The 26374-nt window shown below is 37.7% G+C and overlaps 1 protein-coding gene across 3 annotated transcripts in view; it reads right to left on the reverse strand.

The window, feature by feature from the left end:
* pcdh1a (protocadherin 1a) overlaps positions 1-26374 on the reverse strand; it is a 112205-nt gene that overhangs the window by 24606 nt on the left and 61225 nt on the right. The gene's annotated exons all lie outside the window — the stretch shown is intronic.

Consider the following 26374-nt stretch of genomic DNA (forward strand, 5'->3'; position numbering starts at 1 on the left):
GAAAGATTGTAAAAAGTAAATGAATGAATGAAAATACTGATAGCTTGAAGAGGAGCAGAGCAACAAATGATAAATCATTTGAGATCACACCCTTTATCAAATTGAATGGCTTGTAAATAGAGTTAGGAGACCATTAAATTTCCTCTTCCAAAGATCAGTTTACTAATGGCTACCTACCCGCCGATCCACAACAGAAAGATGACTCCTTGCAGTGCACATGCAATCGTCCCCCACCCCCACACATGAGCACCTCTCGTAAAAGTCAGGAAAGCACTGATACAGCAGAACAGGCCTGCCAGTGCTGCACGAGTCAGCCCCGATCAATACCACGGGTCTGCGCTTTCTACCGTTCAACCACTTTTCTGGCAAACAAATCCATGCTAGAAATCATTCGAACCATCAGCTTTTAGTACATACACACACCAGATATTGAGAAATGCTTTTAGGGCTTAGGTAAGTGCTATCAACAGCATGTTAGCGGGCTCCAAAATGTTTCCAGAAACCTGTTCATCTCTCCATCATCCCAACCCATCATACTGTTTTTTCTCAGTGCACTGATGCATCTCGATTTTTATCTGAATAATGACTATGTGAGTTCGCTGGTGCCTCATAGTTATTTTTTCTCTTTTTCCCTCTTAAGAAAGCTACAACAACACTACATCAATAAATTATAGTCTCATCTTGGATTCTATAGATTTATGTATATTATTATATACATAAGAAACATAAAAAAGACTTCTATGTCTTTTTTGTTTCAGATATAGTGTAAACAAATGAAGAAAAGGTGCTGGGAGGGTGGGGGTGGAGTTAGGGGGTGTTTGGGTTCTATTAAACGTGCTCTTTGATTGTACATAGACACATAAAACATTTTTAAGCTTCATTTGAAATTAAACATACAAAGCAAGAACACGCTGTTTATTATACTCAAACCTCAGCTGATCTAATTCAGTTCTGAAAATATTACTAGTATGAATCGTGGAAAGATCCCACGACAAACACACACAAATTCAAAATAGAGACTCCTCCATCACCCTGGCTGCTAAGGATTTTCACTTCTATGGTATTTTACAAACATGACTAGACAAACTATATATTCCAGTGGTGCATTCTTAAAATCCGATTGGTCATCTCTTCGGCTCCTTATATGTTTAAAGTGAGGGGGCGTTTAGTTGTTCAAATATGGATTCTTGCTTACACGTCTCCTCAAGGCATCACTCCAGAGAGTCAGCATGTTTCCTGAGTATGATAACCAGCAAAGACTGCAGAGATGGGAAATAGATTCCCCTTTTAGTCAGAACAAAAATCCTTTGCCAGGCCTTGGGGGCTGCAGGGATGCGGCAAGACGGAAGGATGGAAGGGGAGGCTGAGCAGGAGTGGGGAGTTGGTCAGGCAGACACGGGCGGCGCTTTGGCTAGAGGGGACAAGCAGAAGGATTAGATTCTGGGAGACTGGAGGCGGGAGAGTACGATTGTTTGGGCATTGTTGTAGGAGTAAGAAGCTACAGGGCTGAGAATGAGGGACGGGACATTTATGATGACATCTAGAATTCATAACCCTATTTAGATTTTGCTAAAATGGCCTTGTTCATAATAATGTAGTCCCAAAGCAGATGGAAAGATATTGCATGATTCTGTCTTTATAAGAGGACCAAGATACATTTTTACATAAACAGCAATTGTCCACTGCTTAACTGCCCCCCCTCCCTCCCCCCGGGATTCTTAGTCAGGCTGTCACAGAACAATTTCGAGCTAAACATGGTTATAACTGAATGAGTTTTAGCTGAACGTACATGCTGATTACTAGTAAGATGATGATGTTATTTCTTAATTTCTTTACAGTTTGCTGACATGACCATGTTCCACTCTTGTGAGAGCAGGCTGCTGTGTGCTTTCTTAAATAGGTTATTTAATTATACATTCATACAGTGCTCCTTTGCAAATACCATAATAACCAAGTGCTTTGTGATAAACACATAACAGATTAATAGTCTTTTCAGTGCATATATAACCTGACTGTAAGGCCTTGGACTATAGCTGAAGACTGCACTCCTTGTACTTCTCTGCATGGAGTTGCTACTAAATATGAGCAACAGTGAGCTAAATGGCAGGAAACCACAAAACAGACATGAGCTGTCTCATTAGCAGCAAATGAACTTTCAAAATAAAAGCCAGGGAATTGTCCACAGGTAAACTGACTGTGACTGTGAATAACTGTGAGTCCCTTGACAAAATATGGAGTTTTTCCTTCCATCTGATTATTGGGGCTTTTTCTGTGATATTGTAGGATCTTTACCTTACGATATAAAGTGCCTTGAGGTGATTGCTCTTGTGATCTGAAGCTATATAAATAAAACTGAATTGAACTGAATGAATGCTAGAATGGTCATGTGATTTGAACTTTTACCATCTAAATATTTTGAAAAAATGTGTGACAAAGTGGCAAATAAATAAGGATTGTCACAGAAAAGAAAAAAAAAGGCTATTTTCGAAAGACTTTTGATGTGCTTCCATCTGAAGTTGTTATGCAAGCTGGAACTACTTATTTTAATTTACTATCTATTCAACTAATTAAAAAAAATTAATGAGGACTGCACCTTCTCTTTATCTCACCCTTTCATTGGTTTGTAGAAGCAAACATATAACACAGTGGGGACAAATCTATTAAGTTGAATTGCAAGGACCAGACTTTCATCTAAATACATCAAAATATCAAATCAACGGAATAACACAACATTATGTGATGTCTTGCCTGAAACAAGAACTGGTTACGTTCGAACTGATAAGGAGTGAAATAGTCTGGCGCAGATAATCACAAGTGATGATTTATGTGAGTTAAATCTTGAGTGTGAGGTTAAGGGAAGAGAAGCCTGCTGGTCTGAACTCAAGAGTGCATTTTAGGTTATGTTTAAACTGGCAGCCCATATTAAATTTTTGGCAGACTGAGATATCAGAACAAATATTTCATTTTTCAAATCAGATTTAATCCAAATTCCCGAGCGGGTTGCTATCTGATTTAAAAACTGGCTTTCAAATGATCCTTTACATCACTTTGTATTTGACAGACAGCAGTGACGTCACACCCAGAGAACTGCTAGCTCGGTGCGGACTGTCACTAATGTTTTCTGGCGTGATCGAAGACTTGTGCACTGTGACTAGATATTGCTACAGTGTGAAGAGTGAGAGAATACATCTCCATTATTCACCCAGCTTGTGGCCTGCTGTTTTGTGTCTGCATTGGGAAAAGGCACTACCAGTTTGTGAATGTATTTACGCCTATGCCGTTTCCATAGCAACTGACGCAAATGCGTTATCGTCAATGGTTATATTAGAATAGCGTGGACAGTTTGTCCAAAGGATTGGTTTTGAAATAAAATAATAATAATGTAGGTGCCTGCAGCTTGAATGGAAGAGTAGAAAGACATTGTGGTGGTGTACAGCTGTGCTTTAGCAAAAAGGATAGCATTTTAGATCATCTCTAATATTACTGCTGATTTGCACTACTGTTCCCTGGTGGGACCACAGACCCCAATACTGCTGTGCTCTTGTGCTGGAGGTCTCAGTTCACTGTAGATGTCCTAGGGCTACCCAACACCATGTTGTCAGGTGCCCTGTCATTCAGCCAGGCTTCCCTGGTCATCACTGCTAGTGCTTATGCAGATGGGCAAATTCTTCATGCTCTAAGACACTTTTTAAGCAAACTCCCGGAAGAATCTCAGGTGAGGTACATTGAATTTTTGAATGCCCATCTGCTCCAAAGTTTGTATTTGTCTTTTCATTCATCTATGAGTAAACATATGGCGATCAAGCTGTTGACTGAATTGTATGTGCTTCAAAACTTATACAGTTAGGACTATATACACTGGATGACCAAATTATGTACTGTTGTTTAATTTGCAGTGTCACGATTGTTTACGACAATATATTTCAGCATTTAAATGCCATGTCAATTTTACACGGTACCTCATGGATACAGATGGACACGCGAATAACAGCATGGTTGGTGAGGGTGAGACGGAACAGGAAACGGACAAGACAAGGCAAATCGAGGAGCTCGTTCCTAAATGAAGTTCTACCTCTGTAGCATGGATGTGGTTTGACTGTGAAAATCTGATACAAACCAGAAAACTGTATTCTGCCAGTCATGACAACAGGCTCAAACACCACGAACCTCTTCTACCACCTACACAAGAACTATTAGACAGAGAGTATGGACAGAGTTTTAGAAATGACAAGCACAAAAGAACCGTCAAGTGCTTATATAAAAATCATTTATGTTGGGCTTGTAATCATTTTTTTAAACTGTTTTGTTTATTATGAATTAATATTTTAACATTTTAAATTAATGATTTGAGCTGACATTCTAAATAAAAAGATAAAAATAATCACATATGAACATGTATGATTCTTTTTTGAGCATGTCATTTAAAATGTTACAAAAAATACACTATTTTACACATTTTATAAACTTGTGTATGTCATGATGTATTGTTATTGGGATATGGGATGACTTATACTGGGATATGAGATTTTGGTCATAACACACAGCCCTATATACAATATGGAATTAATCCATTTTCTTCTACCTATCCAGTTCAGGGTCACAGTGAGTCTTACCGTGAACAGATCGCTAGTCTGTCTCAGGGCTCAGTGACAGGCAAACATTCACTCTATATTCACACCTACGGCCAGTTTAGAAACACCATTTAACCTAACCTACCAAATATAGATTTAAGATTTAGCCTGAGACTAGCATTTAATATAAGCCACATCAAAGTCTGAATTTGAAACCAAAGTGGTTTCAAAATTCTGCATCTGACTACTACCTCTATTTATACTACTCTGTAAGCTTGCTAAAACCTGTCTGGCTCATAGTCCCTTATTGTCTTTTTTAAAATGAATTTATGATAAACACAATCACTCAAGTTTTCATTTAATCCCAGTGATGACAGCAACTTGTACTAAATCAGTGTAGAACAATGAAAATAGATATGCCAAATGCAAGAAAAAGAATCAAAATTTGCCACTACAACTCACTGCCACATTGCAACAATGCTAAAAAAAACAAAAAAGTTCAATCTCTTCATTGCTTCCAAGTCCAATGGCTAACACTGTATTTGTCACAGTTAGTTTGATGCCAAATGTTTTCATTTAAATTTTTTATTACACAGTGGTATTGTTCAAGCTGAGTCACTGTGGCCAGAAAAACATGCTGAATATTCAGAATTTCACTTGGAGAAGCAGAGCACAACAAGAGCCCAAGTTTCATAACTTTGAACAAGACACATGAATGGGGATAATAATGAACTAAACACAATCACTACTGGTTAATAGCATCTCGGGTGCAATTTGAAAGTGGAAAATATAGCTTTTGGAAAGATAATTAGGGAACAAGAAGGAGCACTTGTAATAAAAGTAAACTGGTTTAATAGGAGACTTCAGAAGGTAAAGAATGTGGACTATGTTTCACAAAAAGAGAGACGGAGAAAAAAACAAGGACATTCTTTAGTTTACTGTTCTCAGCTGCATTTGAATAAAGCACCAAATCCACACTTTTAAGCTTAAATTTCAAAACTTATATTTTAACTACTGATTTTATCTACTGTTTCTTTTGATCAATTTTAAATCATGCTTTTTATTGTTTTTGTTTTTTGTAAAGCACTTTCAATCACCTTGTTGTTGAATTGTGCTATATAAATAAACTTGCCTTGCCTTGCCTTACTGTGGCATGCTTTTAACCGGCTGTGAGGCCAAACAGCAATACTATACTCCACTAGAATACTCTCAACTTTTCAAGCTGCAGTAAACCTACAGTATGTGGCTCTGTTTATCAATCCTGAGTTGAGGTATATCGTGTGTGTACTGGTGCTGGCAGCCAGACTTTTCCTATTGAATCACAGTTATGTGTCTCTCTGATATTATGAAATGGGTTTTCTGCCCATGTTAAAGGAAACGGCTGATGTCTCAGTGCCCCTGTGATATGAAAAATTCAATTTAAAAGGATGAGAGAAAGAATGGTGCACGGCCTATTTTCATTCCCTCACACTGAGAGATATGAGAATGATGTTCTATTGTGTGGAGGAAATGATGCCAATCGTACTGCGGAGAAATTCCTTCATAATTCAATTCAATTTCTTCTAAATCCCAATGGCAAGCTCCTCTGCCAAAGAGAGGCAGAATGACAGAGACAAAAAGGGAGGGTTGGAGACTAAGATGGAAAAAGAAGCACTAAAGACTGAGACTGAAACAATGAAGAAATGGAGACGAGTCAGAGAGAGCAGCCACACTTAGCGGAAGGTAAGAGGAGAAGACAGTAATACAAAGTGGAGGGGGAAGTGGATAGAAGAGAAATGTTTTAGTAATGATTTATTTTGATCACTGTGGCATTTTAAGTAAAGCCAACTAATTTTCTCTAATTACCTCTCAGCAGCATCTGAGAGAAGCAGAAAAAGTCATTTTCTGTTGCGATCCAACAGGACAAACTTCTAATTTTGGTGAAGCGGTGTTCGGGGTGGTTCACAGTAAGCCTGCCGTATATGTGCGCCTGATTCTAAGTGTACCATTAGCTACAGAACGTGCATCATTGATAGCCCGGGAGAGCTCTCCTGGTGCGGGACCAAGAATTTTCATTTTGTTACTGTGTTTGTGAGTACATCCTGGCTCTGGCATTTTGGGCGTGTATGCAGGAATCAATGAGCTGCTGCCTCTGAAGGCACAGAAAAAATGAGCTGCACCAACAAATATGACAATGAAGAAGTGCACCTCTCAGTGTATGCAGCAAGCATAAAACCATAAAGACAGAAGCAGTTGCAAAGCAAATGCATATGGAACTGTTTTTATTTTCTATTCCTCCATTATGTCCTCCATTCTCATCCCATCTACTGCTCTCTCTTGCTCTCTTCCTCTCTCTTTCTGTCTCTCTTCACACACACACTCACACACACCCACACACACACAGTTGTTTTTGTAGGTGCAATAGCTCCGAGGCAAGCAGCGTGGAATTGGAGTCTTCAAAGAGTCTTGGATTATCAAAGAGACACAGCTACCAGAAAACTAGGGGACACGCTAGAGAGGGGGAGGGAAGAACATAAGCATGAGGCAGGGAGGGGGGGGAGGGAGAGTGCAGAGGAGTCAGCATGGGTTTGGGTGGAGGATGAAGTGATCAGACAGGGTATGGGTGGGGGTGAGGGGTGGTTAAAGACCAGAAGTCCTTTTGTTCGCATACTGTAAGTGGAGAGGGGGGGAAGAAAGCTCAGTGAATGCATTAAAAAACAATCACATAGACCTTAATGGTCTTGATAGGCAAGACTGGATTTGCATTCTTCACTGTCTGTGCTGCTGCCTATTCTCTAGTAGTTTCTTTTCTTTCTTTCTTTTTTTTAATTCAACACAGAATTACATTTCAATGGGAGCACTGGCCTTGAAATACCATAATGTTGTCACAGTAAAACCAAGTATTACTGCAGCAGGACCCACCAAGTGTGAATATAGCTGCCACATCTAATGACAAATCTGACTGTTCATGCCATTCCATATGACAGGATGTGGGAGTGCTGGTGTGAATGCATCACCCTTCGACAAAAAGATCTCCGTCAGCCTCTCTGTCCCACAATGAGCTATGGATGTCTTTTTTTTCCCATTACAAGAACACTTCTTACTACTGAACACATTTCAAGTGAACCTACAAACCTGATTCTGGTAGCTTCGCTGCTGTCAGCCGCACGGCATCATCCAGCAATGATCTTGTCCAAGTGCCACAGCTAACATAAATACACACAAATACAAACCTCCCACCGTCTCTGACCTTATTTGAAGTTAATTACAACCATTTAGCGACTGGTAGGAACATGAAAGATGCAAAATGCTGATAAACAAGTCAGTTTTAAAAAGTCATCTTTTCTTGTGAAACTAGGAACAGAAGTCTTGCCCCTGCTTGCACTCATTTGGTAATTCTGGTGCATGCTAAGACTGCTCTGGTGGTGCAGTCATTTGTTCTGAGGGGAAGAGGAGAGCAGTAGAGAGCTGTGTCAATGCAAAATAAGTTGTTGAACTCCTCCTCTCCACACGCCGCATGTATAGATGCTCTGCGCCGGTTTATTGCAGTCTATAAATAAATACACGCATTGTGTATGTGTTGGGCTTTCTTATGTAAGCATAGACCCTAAACTGCATAAAGATGGTCCAAAAAATTAAAACTTGACTTTTCCACTAAGCCACAGTTACAGATAAAATGATATTACTGTACAATACCAGCACGTTTGACTATTATATTCAATATTAACCTTCATCTTACCAATATATTTTACACAGAGGAACTGCCAGCTGGACCCTCAAGACTAAACTACCGTAGGAAGTAATCATAATAACAAAGTACCACCACCGCTAGCAATAATAAAAATAATGATAATAGCAAAACCTAATATCTTTAAGAATTATTAATCTTGTAATTATCTAACATCCATTAATTTCCTTCTCATTCCAATTCAGGGAGGACTGGAGCCTATCCCAGCTACCGTAGGGTGAGAGGTGGGGTGCACACTGGACAGGTCCCTAGCCTGTTGCAAAAAAATGGTTTTTCATGAATATTATTTTTTGCAGTGTTACAATTAGGTTGATAATTTTATACAATTGAAATCTATACTTGTCTTTAATACAATTTGCAACTTTCATCCCAAGTATGCTCCATATTGTTACTTATCCTTTATCTCCTAGGTACTATACAGGATGCCTGGAGTTAGTTTGTCATTTTGAATGTAAAATTAAAAAAAAAAAAACATCTTTCGCGCACTATTTGAATTTTCTCTCATACACCAAAATGGTTGAGGAGTTATGAAAATGTGATGCTCACATGGTAAAATCTGGGCAGAGCTGATTTTTCTGTCTGTATTCAAACAACAATACCTTGTGAATGCTTTGTGCTACCATGATGTACTAAACAACCCCGTAGAGCTCGTCCTCTCTCCTTTTCAAGAGAATACTCTTGTATCTAGCACAAAACAGCAATGGCGTTACCATCATTTAAATAATAAAATCGGCCAGATGAAATGGATCTGCATCATTTCTATGTATAAAATCACTGAAATAAAGACATAACTAGCCAGCCAAAGATCCAGTATGTCCTGGATTTGCCCCGGGGCCTCCTCATCTCCTAGGACATGCCCAAAACACCTCACCTAGAAGAAGCCCAGGGGCATTCTGATCAACTGCCTGTACCACCTTAACTGGCTACTTTGGATGTGAAGGCATAGCAGTTCTTCTGTGAGTCCTTCCCAAATGACTGAGCTCCTCACCCTATTTCTAAGGGAGAGCCCAGACACGCTTCGCAGGAAGCTCATTTCTGCTCATATCCACAATCTCATTTTTTTTTCAATCACTACCCAGAGCTTGTTACCATACGTGAGGGGTAGAACATAGACCGACCTGTAAATCAACAGCTGCTGGGTCAGCTCTCTCTCCATCACAGCAGACTGGTACAGAGTCCACATTACTGTAGATGCTGCACCAATCCATCTGTCATCTTCCCGCTCCATTTTCCAGTCACTCATGAACAAGATCCCCAGATACTCTAGAAGAAGCTCAGGGGCATGCTGATCAACTGCGTGTACCACCTCAGCTGGCTACTTTAGATGTGAAGCTCTTCTGTGAGTGGGCCACTAACTCTTCCCTGACCTCAAGTGGGCACTCTACCCTTTTTCTGGCTGAGAACCACAGCGTCAGATTTGTAGGTGCTCATTCTCATCCTATCAGCTCAACTGTGAGTGGCCCAAGTGCAAGCTGGAAGATATCCCTCAAAGGATCCAGCAGAGCTACATCATCTGCATAAAGCATAGATGAGATCCTGAGTCATCAGACACAAAAGGCAATTATAGGATGTTGGCATGTTAGCGGAGTAACAAACAGCTACTGCCTTCCTGTCTATGTTTCAGGAGTAAAGGTAACATCTTTGTTGAGCAGATCTTTCAGCTGAGCATTAGACAGTCAGCAGGCAGAGTTTTCCCCACTCCCAGGAGGGTTATTGCTGCTCAGACTGGGACATGTACTATAGCAGTATCAGGTCTCCTTTTCATGTGCGGCATGGCCAGTGCATAAAGCCATACTCTGAGCAGCAGGCATACCATTGCCTTGAAATAATCCTTTGTTGTGCCATTTATGTTGCATACAAAATGACCTTATGAGACTTTCGGTTGCTTTGCCACGCAACTTATATGGTACTCGATTCCAATGAAAAATGACCAAAACCGAGTCGAGACGAGCCAAGTAGGTGTTACTGGAAAAGGGCTATATGTGTTACTTTAATGTAGGACCAGCAAGCAACTGCATAAAAAGTTGGACTGACAGAAAAAATACCTTTTGAAGAATTCAAGGAACACATTAAGTATGATGTTGGTTAATCAAATATTCAAACAATCCCTTTATTTGTAATTCAAGTCACATGGCAAACTATTTCTTTAACTTTGGGTGGGTTTAATATTAACGTTAATACTGATATATAAAAATCACAGTCAAAGCTTTGAACTGCAAGTTCTGACTATCACATAGTCAGACCTAGTTTATAATGCATATTATATTTGGTTAATTAGTATTTTTCTGACATAATGCCATAAGATGATGGAATGAGAAAGCACAAGTGGAATATTCTTTGGTGTCAGATTTGGAGACGGGGGGGGGGATAAGCTTTGGGGAAGCCAGAGAAAGGATCAGTGTTGAAACTTAATTGGGAAGGGCACGGGATTAAAATTTTGATTGGTTTAGGGTTTAGATGGTGTTGTCTGACACACTCATTGTCTTAAACTTCAGAGATTAAATATGCTAATATTATATGGTAATATGATTGAGCTAATAGGAAATATAATGAAGGCAGCGTTTAGTGTTGCGCTTTTGCAAGGAAAATGTTACTATGCACTGGGAAAAATAAAATGCTCATAAAGGATGAAAAACCCAAAACAAGCGGACAGGTTAAAACACAGGGCACAGTGTAGAAAAGACAAGAGTGAAACATAGAGATGTAAGGAGAGTCCAGAAGCTCTACCTTGCCATGATTTTTTTTTCCAAAATCTTGTATGTTTTATATTTAATTTTTTTCCACATTGTAATCTTTTTAATGAGTCACGAGCTTGTGATCTCAAATGTGCCTTTATTCATTTGTCCATTGTTTGTGTTTTATTATCCAATACACCATAAGAAAGTGTTATATAACTTAAACATATTGTTTTATTTCCCTCATGTGAAGTTCTCATGGTCACACTGACTGCTCTGACTATTTAGATTTAAACTTTAATCAGGTTCTCTTTGAGTGATTAAGCTCAGTAAGACTGTCTGTTTTCTTGGACCCAGACATCTACACTCTTGAAGTACACTTGCAACCTGAGTAATTTCCTCTAACAACCACTAATTTTGCATTTAGCCAAGAGCTGTTGTATTAAAGTGACTATATTGTGGCTAACTTGGAAGCCAGGAGAGCATGCGGGAAAGTAAGCAGCAGGGATCGCTTTTAAGTAGATAAATGATAGATGCCTGCACTATTTGCAGCTCGGCATATCTTGGTAATAAATAAATTCTGTCTGGAAATAGACCAGTTTGAAACGATAAATTACAGATGTATGTAAATTGGTTTAAAATAGTCTCAATGTCTATTTTAACCACTATCATATCAATATCATTACAATCCAAAGATTTCAGCTTTTTACATTTTTTGACAATTTCAAGTCAAATTTCAGAAACTTCATTTTCATCAACGGCTGTGAGAAACATTCAATAAGTGTTTCCATCAGTGTATCCAGTTTTTCCTGTGCTTACCCAGGGTCAGTGATTGTTCTTGCTAAATTTGGTCCAGTAGTTACAAAAAAATGCCACAACATCCATAATAGATTCTTTATTTTATCAATGAAATACATCAGATAGTTGTTTAGTCTAGACCCCCCATGTTTTATAACACTGTTCAGTATTTCCCATAATCTTTTAATATTATTTCTATATCATCTAATTGGTCCTTATAGTATTCTTTTTCACTATAGCTTAGTATATTTATTAACTTATTTTTATATCTTTTGTATGTCATTTCAGCATCTTCAGTTCTCGTTCTTAAGAAATCTCTGTATAGTGCATTTTTCTTTTTACTTGCAGACCTTTTCTTATCCATGGACAGTCCATATATTTATGTTTCCTACTATATTGCTTTATTGGAAGGTTTGTATTACACAATAATGTAAATATTCTAAGGAATTCATCATAGGTGCCATTAATGTCTTGTTTCTGATATATTTCACCCCACTTCTGTTTCATTAAAAATGTTTTAAATGTATTTATTCATTCCTCTGTTCTTACTCGTCTGTACTCTTATTTACTGTCCACTTCATTAATCTTGTAATTCCTATCGTAGACTGTAAAAATTGGGAGATGGTCACTGATGTCGTTAATCACACGTACAATGTCATTTGTAATAATGGTGTCTACGAGAGCTGCACAATAATAATGTGATCCTGGTAGGTCCAGTAATGTTAGGGAATAGGTTCCAACAGTACATTGTGTTACTAAATTCCTCAGTGATTTTTATTTCATGGAGGTTTAGCAAATGATTATTGAGATCTCCACAAATGAAAGTTTTTTGTGAGCTCTTTCTTTATCCAGTCTACTACTACCTGGAGCTCTGTATATAACGCTAATGATTACTTTTTTACTCTTTAAAATTTTCAACAGTTATACATTACAGTACCTTATCAATTTCTATCATCATCTTATCCACCACATTAAATTTCAGGGTTTTTTTTTCATATTCAAGGCCACTCTTCCTCCACCTTGGTTTTGCCAAGTTATAAATGTGAATTAATATTCCTTTTTCCATATTGATCAAGTTTCCAATAACGCAATGGATGTGAAAACAAGACACAACAACTTGCAAACAACTGGCAAACAGGAAATGACAACAGGTCACTTGCTATATTATAGAACTATAGAAAATAGAGATGCAGGATACCCAGGTGAAAGCTGTGGCCGAATATAGTACTCAGGAAATAGGAATGTAATATCTAAAAGGTCTGTGCTCATCTGAGCCTTACAGGTAACTGAATTAAATGCCAAGGCATGCAGTATGCTTACCACTTTTAAGATGACCTAACTAGTGACACCGTGTCACTTGTGACACACACACACACACACATACACGTACATGCACGTATAGATTCGCTGCTTTCAGGTGAAACTATTTCAATGTTTCAAACCATTCCAAGGTTTTTAGGTCACCATTGATGAGGTTTCAAGAAGAAAATAAAAGACAGGTCTGAATGTTTGAAAATGTTTTGTAAAAATCCTGTAAAGATTAGATGAAAAATACTCAAAGGATCAATTAAAGTTGGTTTATTATTTTGTTAGATAAGTTGAAAAAAAGTTAAACAAGTAAATAAAGAAACAAGGTAAAAAAAAAAAAAAAAAGAGAGAGAGAGAGAGAGGAGCGAAACCCCCAAGAATCCCCTCTGAGCAAGCACTGGGCGACAGTGGGGAGGAACAATTGCCTTTAAACGGGCAGAACCAGGCTCAGGAGGGGGCAGTCAACTGCCGGGACTGGTTGGGGGGTGAACAGAGGTGGAGGAAGTGGAAGTACTTTTTTTTTCCAGGATGAGAGTTTTCAACTTGTTTGTTTGTTGTCTGATTGTTTCTCCGTTTTGCTTCTCAAGTTTCTTGCATCTTTGTTCCACTTCTTCTAAAGATACTTGTTTTTCTTCAAGCTTTTCTTTCACTTCTTTGTATGTTGCCTCCTGTGTTAACTTTGCCTTGTGCAGGTCTGCATTTCTCTGTTGTACTCGTTGTGCATGTCTTCTAACTGCTGAGTTCTTCTCTGGATTTCTTGGAGCATACACTGCAGGTCTTCATGTATTTTGTCTTGTTGTTTCTTTTGCACCTGCATTTCAGTATGTTCGTGCTTCAAATTGTTGAAGGATAATAATACCCCCTTAATGAGCTCTGAGCTGTTTCTTGCCATTTGATTGATCCTTTTCTCCATCTGTGAACGTTGTTTTTCCAGTTTTTCCTTTTCGCCTTCCAGTTCAGTAGTTTTGTCCTTCAATTCAACAAAATTCTTGAATAATTTGATTTTATTTTACTCTCAAAGTCCTGGAGAGTAAGTTTTTCTTCTTTCAGTCTTTCTTGCTGTTGCTCTTTCTCTTGAAGGTTCTTTATTTTTGCGCCATGTTTCATCCAAGCTTACTTTCAGCATTTTGTATTTTCCCTAAAGGCCTTTGAGCTTGCACTGCATGTCTTTTTGCTTTATGTCCTGTTCTTCCATCTGTTTGAGGATTTCTTTAGTTTTTTCCAAAGCGTCATCGAGCTTTCCTTGGAGCACCTTATTCTTATGATCCATGTATTGGAGATCCCATTGCTTCTTCTTAATAGTAGCTTTCCTGTCTTGAAGCTAGTCGGACATTTCTTTTAGTTCAGCACTCTTTTCCTTGTTTTCTTTAATCAGAAACACAATCTGCTCTCGGGCTTGACCAAACTTTATTCCCCAGCCCTCATTAATAATTTTGATGTCGGGCTGGTATTGCTGTCTTTCTTCCAGGTGTTTATTTTGTGGTTCCATTCGTCTGCACTTCTCCTCCAGTTGAAGTTTCTCTTCTTCAATCTGTTTAATTTTGTTCTGGAGATGGTAGTTTTCCTTCCTATTTTTCTGTATTGCCCTTTGGAGGGATAAGACGCTATTTCGGGAAACTGGCCAGCTACGCCAGGAAGGAGAGGTGGCATAATCGTTTTGTCTTTCTTGGTGTTTTCTTGAAAACATGTTTCTTGGAATTTGTATCCAATGACTCTGAAAAGGTTTCTAAATGTGGAAACATTTGAAGACTGTATGTTTTTTTTAAATTATCGTACTTATACTGTTTGTTTGTTAATTTATTTTGATTATGTAAAAAATACACAAAGTTCATTTAGCAAAGAAAAAAGATGGAAAATTGCTTTACAAAATAAAGCTAATACATTTCAACATTGCTTCAACTGTTGTGATTCAGTTACATATCAAAAAGGAAGGTGGGAAAAAGCCCACACATATTTAATCCCAATCCTTTGTCATAAGTCATTGGTCAATATTTAGTCAGCTTCCTTACTGATATAATGCAGTAATAATAAGGAACCTATTTCTGATATAATATATACATCACATCATAAAATGTGCTAAACAGAGACATTCACTGAATTTCTGCATATTTCAGGAAGATCATATCTTTATAACCCTTTTTGAACTGCTTTATGGTTGAACACTGCTTTAACTCCATCTTCAAGCTGTTCCAGAGCTTCACTGCATCCACAGAAACACAAAAGCTTTCTTCTGGTACGTGCCTTCACAGCTTTGAAGTTATAAAAACCCCTTAAATTACAGCTTCCTCCTCTTACAAAATAAACAAAACAAAAACAAAAAAACCCCCAAAAAACAAACAACATACTCTGAATATTAATTGGTAGTTCATTATTTTTTGCTTTGAACAGAATTTGTGGAGTTTGAAATTTCATTAGATCAGCAATTTTCAATATTTCAGATTGCAAGAATATTGAGTTTGTATGATCCCTATAACCTGCATTGAGGATGATTCAAACTGCTTTTTTTGAAGAGCAAAAAGTGAATGTAATGTACTTTTATAGTTATTGCCCCAGACCTTTGCCAATAGCTTAAATAGAGTGAAATCAGTGAACAGTGGAGAATATAAAGTAATATCTCATTTAGTACCTTCTTTGCGTTGTTTAGGATTGCAATGCTTCTTGATACTTTGAAATGAATATATCTTATGTGAGTTCTCCAGTTAAGTTTTTCATCTATTATTACCCCCAGAAATGTATTTTCACTGACTCTTTCAATATCAACATCATTTATTTGAATCTTAGCATTTGTACATAAACTACTATTTCCAAATACCATTACATTAGTTTTATTAAAATTCAACGATAATTTGTTTTTATCAAGCTAGAACTTCACTTTACTTATTTTATTAGTCATTTCATCCAGTAAATGGTGCAGATCATGACCAGAGCAGTTTGTATTGTCAGCAAAGAGTAACATTTTTAATACTTTGACACTTTACAAATGTCATTGATGTATAAGTTTAAAAAAATGGGCCCAAAACTGACCCCTGGGTACACCACAAGCAGTGTCCATACATAAGGAGCAACAGCCATTTAATTTCACAAACTGCTTCCTGTCACTTAAATAACTTTAAAACTACCCCTCTGAGCAAAAAGGAACCCAAATTTTACATAAATATCTGGAATTGGCCCCAAATTTGGTCAGATCACATCTGGTCATAAACTATAATGTTGCTGAGCAGGAGCCCTGGCAGCATTGCAAATTGCAGTATCTGTGTGTGATTGGCTGTGGGTTCAGAGCCCTGTAATGGTCAACTGTAGCTGTATTTTTCATCTAAATAAATGTCCCTAGGGCAAGTTTCCAATTCAATCTCAAAGAGCTGTGGTGCTAAACAAAACTGAATTAAAGGCAAACAGAATTTAAAGGCAATACTTTAACAGAAAGACATGGAATGGAGTAAAGTCAAAGGCCTATTATATATGTGTGTGTGTGTGTGTGTGTGTGTGTGTGTGTGTGTGTGTGTGTGTGTGTGTGTGTGTGTGTGTGTGTGTAGAAAGAGAGAGAGCGAGAGAGAGAGAGGGTATTTGAACACATTTAATTTGTGCCTTACCTATAATATACTGTAAAATATAAGTAACTTCCAAAGTGTCTCTGTGAAAGAAATATAGTTAATAGTGCAGGGAAGTAAAGACATACACTGAAGAGGATGGACTGATGACAGAAATAAAGTCAGAACCAGACATGAGAGAAATTAATCCTCAATATCCAGTCTCTGCTGGGTACCTTATTGCCTCTCAAACTTCCCATCTTCAGAGTTTATATCTCTATTGCTGCAGCATCTGGCTGAAAACCATGCATACACTTCCATTTGTTTGAACTGGAACATAATTGGATTTGGGAGTGGGATAAAAAAGCCTTCAACCATACTTAAAACTTCCTCTAATATGTGCACAAGGGGTGTGCAAGTTGGTATTTCAGCATGTGCAAACTTGTGCATGGCCATCTATGTGTTGCTATAAATAGCATCTCTCATGGTCTCGCTTGCCTTGATTTGTTACCCCACATCCAAGATGTGCCGATTGGCAATACATTCCAAGAGCTACGCGATTTCAGAAGTGTGTCTGCATCTCATGCTTCCACTAAAAGTAATCGTTCCAATGCAACTGGATGGGGAGCCCTCATGTTCTGCCATCTTATCAGGGAACTGAAAAATCATGGTTAATTAGATTCATAGTGACCTTTTTCATCTCTGGCTACAAACGCCCAGTCACTGCTGAAGCAGAATGTGTTCTCAACATTGATCTTTCTGCAGACTTGGGGATTGAGAAGACCATGGCGCAGTGAAACGAGTCAGAAAAACAACATATCAAAAATATCATCAGATGAAGAGATTACTCTGTTTGAGTGAGCTTCTCTCTTTTGAGGCCTTTAGGAGTTAGCACGTTTTTGTGAGAAGAGCTCTGTAATCCACCTACTGCATCTCAATCACTGTGCAAACAAACTCACACAAGTCCTGCCCTCTGTCTCAAGGCCCATTTGCCAGACATGCACATGTAATCCCACCGCATTTCTCATTATCAAATCCTATGTTCAATCTCTCTCTTTTGTATCCCTGCTGTCCGCTATCCACAACAACAGTCTGCAACTGAGCATTGATCTTCCTGGAGGCTTCAAACAAAAGATGACTTACAACTTTCATCCAGACAAAAAAGCCCTTTTGATGATGCCCTGCTGATTTCCACACAGGAGAATGCTTGAGCTGTTCCAAAATTTCAACATACATACATCCAGGCAGCAAATATTACCAAAGCTTGGTAAAGTTCACAGTTATAAGAACAAACAAACAAATAAAATAAAAAAAACTGTTGAAAAGAGAGCTGCTAAAATAAATGCCTCAACTGCAGCAAAGGAGAAATCACATTTTAAAATCCTGAAAAATATAAACATATTTTTGTCACACCTTTAGAGTTTTGGTAACACTGAGGAAGAACCCACTAGACTCTGTTGATACAGATATGGTATGATATTGATGACAGATTTGATTAATCTACTGATGAAATTTTGGCGGAATGCTCCACAATGGGGTTTAGACAGGGCCTCAAAGCAGAATATCTTGTATGAATACTCTATTGCCATATCCTTTCAGAGCTCATTTGAGTCATATCTGACATATTTATGGCTCATCATGTCATATCGTAGCCATCAGAGTACAAGCACCATGAACCACTTAAATACTGTGGGCCATGCTGTCATCTCCTGTTAGTAACATATGTCTGATAGATGCATAAGAAGAGGCACTCAACTTGATTCTTTCACTGTGTTGCAGAGGAGCTGGAGCCCAGGCTTGGCAAATTTACAGGCAGGAATGATTTCTGCAAGAAAGCCTATTTAGCTGAATATTTTTAAAAAAAAAAGGAGAGAGGAAAAAAAAAGAAAAAGAAAGAGGGAACCTGACTGCTTTATATTGAACCGTATGCGAGAAGTGCACTGAAAGCATGGGGAAATGCAACAGAAGCCTTATCAGGATACAGAATGGTACAGTATATTTTAAAAGGAGTACAAGTTAACAGTTGCACCCCAGAAATCTATAATGATCCTTTGTGTGCACCTTAACAGAGTTGCCTGGCAACAGAACTAGAGCTCTGCAGTGAATTAAAGTGTCAAACGAAATACATTTGTAATCCAAAGGCAACATGGATTAAATTTTAGACAGTAGGAGTGCCTCTTGGACAAGATTTCAATAGGTAAGGTGGGCAAAGTGAATTGGGAAAGGCAAATAATTTTCTGCACTTTAATAACTTTCTGAACACTGACTGCTACCTGATATGGATGGCTGAATGAGCACAAAATAAGCACAACTAATTAACTGTACAGTTTTTAAATGGACCGTCTTAATGGAAGCTGTTATTCATCTGCCTTCAGCTAGAATCTATGAACAATCATGAGGGTGGGCGTGAAGCTGATAAATCAAAATAGTATATAGATCACTGTCACATATTTTTCTATGAAATTATTGATTAACTCATATGCAGAGCTGCTGTTTGAATAACACATTTCCTGTTTGCATCTGGCATTTGGCTTGATAAATATCATATCATGAACTGGTTCATGAAAAACAACGTGTCTAAAATGCTTTATGTATAAGCAAGATGAAAAATCTGAGAAACACTTTCTACCCCCCACACTCCGCTTCTCCTTCTCTCAAATGCAACACACACAAATAAGCAGACTGCTTATTTTCCAACAACGTTAAGCATTTAAACAAAGGGACCCAAATGAGCCACTGATTGAAGATAGAATCAGCACCCAAGCAACCCATCACAGAGCCTCTCAATCCCACATATGCATGATTAATACATCAAACAACATCAATTCTCCTTCCTTTTCCACTTGTCAATGAGTGCGCACGCACATACACACCTACGTACACATTATAGGGGCAAACTTACACACACATACATGCATATACACTCTCCCGCGCGCACAGACACAGTGTACCCAAATCCTTACAGGACTGCGTGCGAACACACAGACACTGCCCCCTCCATCATGGTTAATACATCAAACAGCATTAGCTTCCTGGATTCCTGAAGCTTAGACAGACACGGTTCTGACAGCCCATGATTCCTCACTGGCTGCCTCCCCCTTCAGCTTCCCCACTTTCTTTATTCCCTATGAAGTCTGTTTGGGTGGTTACAGAACATGCTGCCAAAATAGATTCACTTACATATTACCTTTGCTTTTTGTAAGCTTGTATAATGTCATGTTTGAAAGCCATCTCTACAATAAGATGACACTGCTGAGGAGCTTTAGAAGCTTGGGAGACGTAACAATAATAACCACACGCCCTGATCAACAAAATCTTTATTTTATAAGAGTTCCATAGGCTTCTGACATCAGCAGGTATTTTATAACTGCACATATCCAAAAGCTGCTTCTGTACAAGCATTGGCTCATGAATGTCTTAGAACAGCACCTAAACCAACAGGCCATCAAATACAATCAAATCTAACCTTTATAATTCAAATATGTCCTGTTTTTAGCTGGTTATACTCGAACATCAGTGAATAGTCCTTAAATGGAGATAGCAGGTGGCTTATTGGATCATAGTCTAATAAAATGGACATTCATTATTATATCTTTAGCAAAGAGAACTGTGTAATTATCGTCAGTGCGGTTCTGCATATGATCTCCATTTGATTTTACAGTTCTTTTAGTGGGTTATTGATTTAAACATGATTTTAGAGATCTAAGCTTTAGTCTTTGCATAAATAAGTAAACAAGAGTCTTTATTTCAGTATCTCTTAATGAATCTCAACCACAAAGGAAGCAACTGAGATAGTTTGTCTCACCAAATACAATAAAGAAACAGTCACATTTTGTGATGCTTTCAACATCAAATGAATACACCTTCTGTTCGCTTTAGTCTCCATCTGTTTTCATTCCCCTCTATACTAACACAAACACTATAGCAGTTTTCGTATTTCTGAGGAGAAGCCTTTAAATTTAAAGCTAAATATTTACCTCATTACTGTACAGACTAAAGCTTCTTTTCATCTAATCTGGTTTTCTTCTTTTCGTAAAGTGAACTAGTTATTTATGATTGGTTTTTTTATGTACAAAAGGCAGATGCAATTCTGATACTTCTTCCACAATACTTCCACTGGGCCGAAGTAGTAATGCTAGGGCACTTAGTAGATTGCTTTATAAATTTGAACAGTATCCAATGAGCATAGCTCCTCCATAAATGCAAAAAGATAAAAATTAATAGAAAAAAAATTAATAAACAAACAAAAAAATGAGAAGGGAAAGTGTTTTTATGGATACTCTACCAAGCTGCTAATAGTGTAGCTTAAGTGCAGGGAGACTCATATGTGATCTGCTATACTGCAAATCCTCAAAAAGAGGATAAAGAGGCTTTAAAATCACATTTACAGCATAGGAGCAGTATCCTGCTGATAAACACAGATCATGGTATTTGACCCTGTCCATCAGCACATGGAAAGGCTCGAGGCTTCTACACTACAGAGTCAGAACCTTTGTCACTAATAGATAAAGGGCCACACTTCAATAACTCTAAATAATAGCTACGGTTTGCGAGACCTAAAGAGCAACAGGGGTGAAATTAACTATGAGTCCAGAATTTCCCGGTATCTCGCTCAGTTATCTGACCTTTTATTTGATCTATTAAATGAAAGCATGTTCTTCATTTTAACTCTCAGGCTTGCTTTCGAATTGACCAGAGGCCTGTTATGAAATATTTTGTATGTTACACAGATCAATAGGCTTCCTAAAAGCCAGCATGCCATATTTATTTGTTCCTTCATAACATTCAACAACAACCTTAAATGTCAATACTGATCACCATCTGCAAGGCATTTTCAGTACTACCTGAAAGGAATTAACTTCATAGGATTACAGGAATCCAGTAGTTACAAAACAAGGATATTACTTGACTAGCCATGAACATATTGTTAATAATTTAGCCAATGACCTCCAGTAAGTTCTTTTGACATTGCAGTATGACCTTTAGTGAGTCAATCTATCACTTTTAGCTTTTAGTTAATGCTGTGAACAAGTCCTATCTTTTTTCACAAAAAATCTTTAATGATAGCTGGTGGAAAACATTTTTCTTTTTTCCAAATGATAATTTTAGCTCCATTTTCAGGGGGACAAACACACAAAGCCACAGTGAATAAAGTTAATGGGTTTAAAAGTGGTTTGGCTTTCATCAGACTTGACTTAGATTGGAACTATTTTATTGTCCTCACAATTTGATGTGAGTCAAGCTGTCTATAAACCCACTCACTGAAGACGTAAATTTGTGTGATTTTGGCAAAAGAAACGGTGTTAAATAATCAATGCCACAACTCGAAGCATTTTCAGAATGAAGACATCAATGTGGGATAAAGTTTTTAGTATGGTTGGACAATAATCAAATTTTGGCTTCCTGCAATTAAATGAGCATGATTGAGCAATGTTTAAATTTCTTGGTCAACTATTTAAAACACAAAGCAATAGCAAATCAAGCACTTCCTAAATCATTGTCTCACATGCTTGCAGGAGCCAGCTGTTCCCTGCACCGGGTAGCTTGAAGCTTCCTGAACTAATTTGGATGAGTAATGGACAGATATTAAAAGAGAGATACATAACAAAAATCGAATCTAACAAAACAGAAAGTGAAGAGTTTGTCCTTCAAAACAAATCATCATCTGTTTTTTTGAAAATACTTTGGATTTAACACACATGTTAACTATAAGCAAATCAGATCCAAAGAGTGCTGTCTGTGCTGTAAAGCAACCACCTGAAAAGACACTGCAACCAGAGTCGGGGTCAGGAAAAAACAGTGCAGTTTGCCTTCATGTCCGTAACAGCATGCCTCTGGATGTGCCAACGTGTCCATCCAGCTTACAAACATACAATGAAATGACCAACACAATCGTATTCAACTTGGCCAAAGATGTGTCCAACAAACAAAGTAATGAACATTTTAGGAAAATGGACAACATGCTGGACAAAAGATTTTTGATCCTATTGCAATTACTTTCACAAAGTGGCAAAACCTCTGCGGGATCCTAAACACTGCAAAGGAAATGCAAAGGATTCTTGGAGCTCTATTTAGTTCTGTTTATATCTATTGCACCTATTTGATTTTTTTTTTTTTTTTTTACTTAAGAGAATGGAGGCCAAATTTATTTTGAGGTCTTTGAAAGTCTTTCACAGATTCAAAAGCAATGTTCTATTTGTATGACAGTGCAAAAAACAACAACCCCTCACTAAAATCAATGAATAATCATGAAAAAAATTCATGAATAATCATGAAAAATCCTCCCAGGATTGAATGAAATAATCGTTTTGGCCACAATTGTGCAGCTCTAGATTTGAAATCTCTTCACAGGACACGGCTCCTGCAGTTCATATGACAGAGCTTGTCATGCAAGAATTAAATAATTAAAGCAAATGCAGAAACATCATGCATAAGCTGACACTTTATATTTATTTGCTTATTTTTATTTTTTTATGTGACAGAGAACATTCACTGACCTGATGTCTAACTGTTGCGTTTACAAGCTATAGTTTGCAACTACACAAAAATCCATCTCTAATTTGAGTAGAGCTTGAAATAGAAGTGCCTGGGCTACACTTCAAAACTTTAGAAACAGTTTTAGATTTCCTTTGAATGTGAAAGCGAGTAATGTACTAACAAATATAACTACTGTTTAATTGCAGATTTTATGTGTTTGTCTCCAAAAGAGGAGAAGATGTGTGCCCACACAAGAGTTGATATGTACTCATCTTTGGGTATTAATGTGACTAAAAACTACAAACACATTGCTCACTGTAAAAGCATAGCCACATTGAAATCACCCACTGCTTTTGGATTCTGCACACTCAAAAAAATGAAACTGGGTGGTTGCTACATGTACAAGATTCAAACTTGTAATTGGAACTAAACAATTTCATGTTTCTATGGTGAACGAAATTAAATCATGTAGCATCTGCATGAAATTCAGCAACTTAGTTTGTTCTGTTGAGATGACATGATACAATCTAGTAAGAGTTGTTAATTGCCTGGACTCATGAAATTCACAAGATCACATTAGATGTCAAACTGCAGGAAAATCGCTGGAGTTTTAAGAGGCAGACAATTACACCCACACCACGTGTATGCTATCGCTATTTATTGTGGTTTAACCTGTCAAGGACAAAAATGTACAGAAAAGTCTGCATCAAGCCTTGTAGTCATAGCTTTCCTACTTTGGTTAAGCCTGGATTGACAGCTTGGTGGTGTGATGGTTAGTGCTGTTGTCTAACAGCAAGAAGGGCCTGGGTTCAAATCCACAATCTGGGTGGTTTGCAGTGTGTAATTAGAGTTGGGTTAATTGGTGATTCTAAATTACCCATGAATGTAAGTGCAAATGGTTGTTTGTCTCTATGAAATCATCAACCCCCATATTGGTTCATTAAGCAAGACTAGCAGTAATTGCCTTGATTGACAAAGTAGTTGTTCAAACAACAAGATTTCATTGTGTTTTCCTAAAGTTTTTAACTTGTGTAAAATGAATTAAAGCAAATTTCACTCTAAATACTTAAATAAATCACTTCAAGTCAATGTAAGTATAATACGTTTATCCAACATAATCTGATTACATTAAACCACCAAATGCCAGTACACACACACACACACACATATATATATATATATATGTATTTTTGTTCTTTCATTCTTATTGTATGGATATTTTAGTTGTTTAAATACAGAAGAAAGAAAAAAAAGAAAAAAATATATGTACTGACAGATAGCTGAAGTTGATGGTATTGTATAATGATTCTAAAATGTCAATTAAAAAAAGCAAAAACAAACCCCCACCAAATGCCAAATGTGTTGGTTTGACATGGTCAAAAATGGGTTATTGTACTTGGATAAATCACGTGGAAAAAGGTGCCATGATTAAATTGTGTTCATCCAACAACAGATTTTTTTGAGTGCAGTTACCTTACATGGATAAAAGGATGGAGTGCAACTAACTGTTAGTAAGCTTTATTCTTAAAAACTACCGATGCAGAAGACACACACATACTGGATAATTAGCTCTCAGTAACGGACTAATAAAACACTACCTGTGTGGTCTGTACCATACAGTGATCCATCGTATTACTCAAATATGAATCAGAAATGCTCCAACAGACACCAATATTCCACAAACACGTAGTGAAGAGGTCCCATCTTCCAGTAGCTGTAGACGAGCACAGTGGCCCTGAGAAGCCAAGCGCACAAAGAAAACACAAACAAAAAGAAATGTTCAAAACTTTTGTTGTGTTTTGTGTGCTTTTGCAGAATTTTTCTCTTTGCTGGTGTTTCCTTAGGTTGCAGTTTCTTTGAATCCTAGCGCACACCAAATGGGTCGAGGTGTTATTATCAGGATAACTGTCAATCAAGGCAGTTAGCCACGCTAAATACAGTATCCAAGTGAAAAAGCTGCAAAAACAATTCACCCCTGTCAGTTCGTTGTTGATGGAGAAAATGATCCACTGAAAGCAAAACCTTTAAAGAAAAATCTAAATCAACTTTTTCAATTTGTGAAGTTGGACATTTGATGTGGATTGCCTCCCTTTAGATTCAGCCTCAACTGGCACATGGAGAACCTGCAGTGTTTTTTCCATGTTGGCTGGTGGATGCCCCTTAAATAAGACATGCTTTTTTTTCTGCAATTTGCAGTAAATTGTGTGTCGTAAATCACATTTGTTTCATCGATTTATATCAACCCCCCCACTCTAAAAGGGAAACGCATATGCAAATATGCAATAAGGCCAGCTGTAAAAGTAACTGTCCGTGCCTTTCAGTTAGAAAGCTGACTCTGCACCTCTTCACTAAAGACCGTCAGTAGTTTTTTGAATGCTTGGTGCAGAGCATAACAAATCCAGTCCTCAGCTTTTGTAGACCAGTTTGTATAGTTTCTTGCTCTTATAGATGACAACAGATATATAAAATAGCACTTTTACCTACAATAACATGTAGTTTCAGTTAAACTGAGAATTTACATTATTTCTGCTGCATATTTAAACAGTTTTTAAACAGTCTTACTGCCATTAAAGACCAAATTCCGCGCATTACCATTTCCATTTTATCCGATAGAGATAAACAACTCCTTTTCCCTCAGATATTAGAGGTATTTGAGAAAAATATTTCTGTTTCCCTGGTGGCATTTTAGTGACATTTCGATGTGAAGTACCTCTGTTGAGTACTTCACATCATAGTAGGCTACACACACACACATATATATATATATATATATATATATATATATATATATATTCAAAATGTTTTTTTAAAGTGTTCGATTGCTGCATCCAAAATCCACATGAACACCCTCAATCAATAAAGGGAAACCTAATGGGTTTTTTTGTGTCATTTTAATAGAGTTCCTCTCATAACTACAGTTTGTTTTCACATTCTGGCATTGGTGTCTAATACAGCTCCTGGGCTGATGGAAACGGTGGCAGTGAGGTTAAGTTTTCGAGTAAATACAGTCATGGCCAGTTTTCGTGAGTGTTCGAGGTGGTTTGTTGTGCTTTTCCCCTTTCCAAAACTGAATGAGAACAGACCTGGATGACTCATTGGCACTACAGTAGTAGGTTCCTGCTTTATTTATGAGAGCTGGTGGTTTTCTCCAGTGTGTCTCCTAGGCCCAGTGATTCATGAATGGACTAGACAGCCTGAGCCTGCAATTGTGGAGGTGCATTGGGAGCAGTGGGTATTGAGGATTAATTTCTTTCGTGTCAGACTGTTATTCCCAACCCCCATCAAATCCAT

The sequence above is a fragment of the Simochromis diagramma genome, unplaced genomic scaffold (genome assembly GCF_900408965.1).
Source record: "Simochromis diagramma unplaced genomic scaffold, fSimDia1.1 OVJJ01000676.1, whole genome shotgun sequence".
NCBI classification, from domain to species: Eukaryota; Metazoa; Chordata; class Actinopteri; order Cichliformes; family Cichlidae; genus Simochromis; species Simochromis diagramma.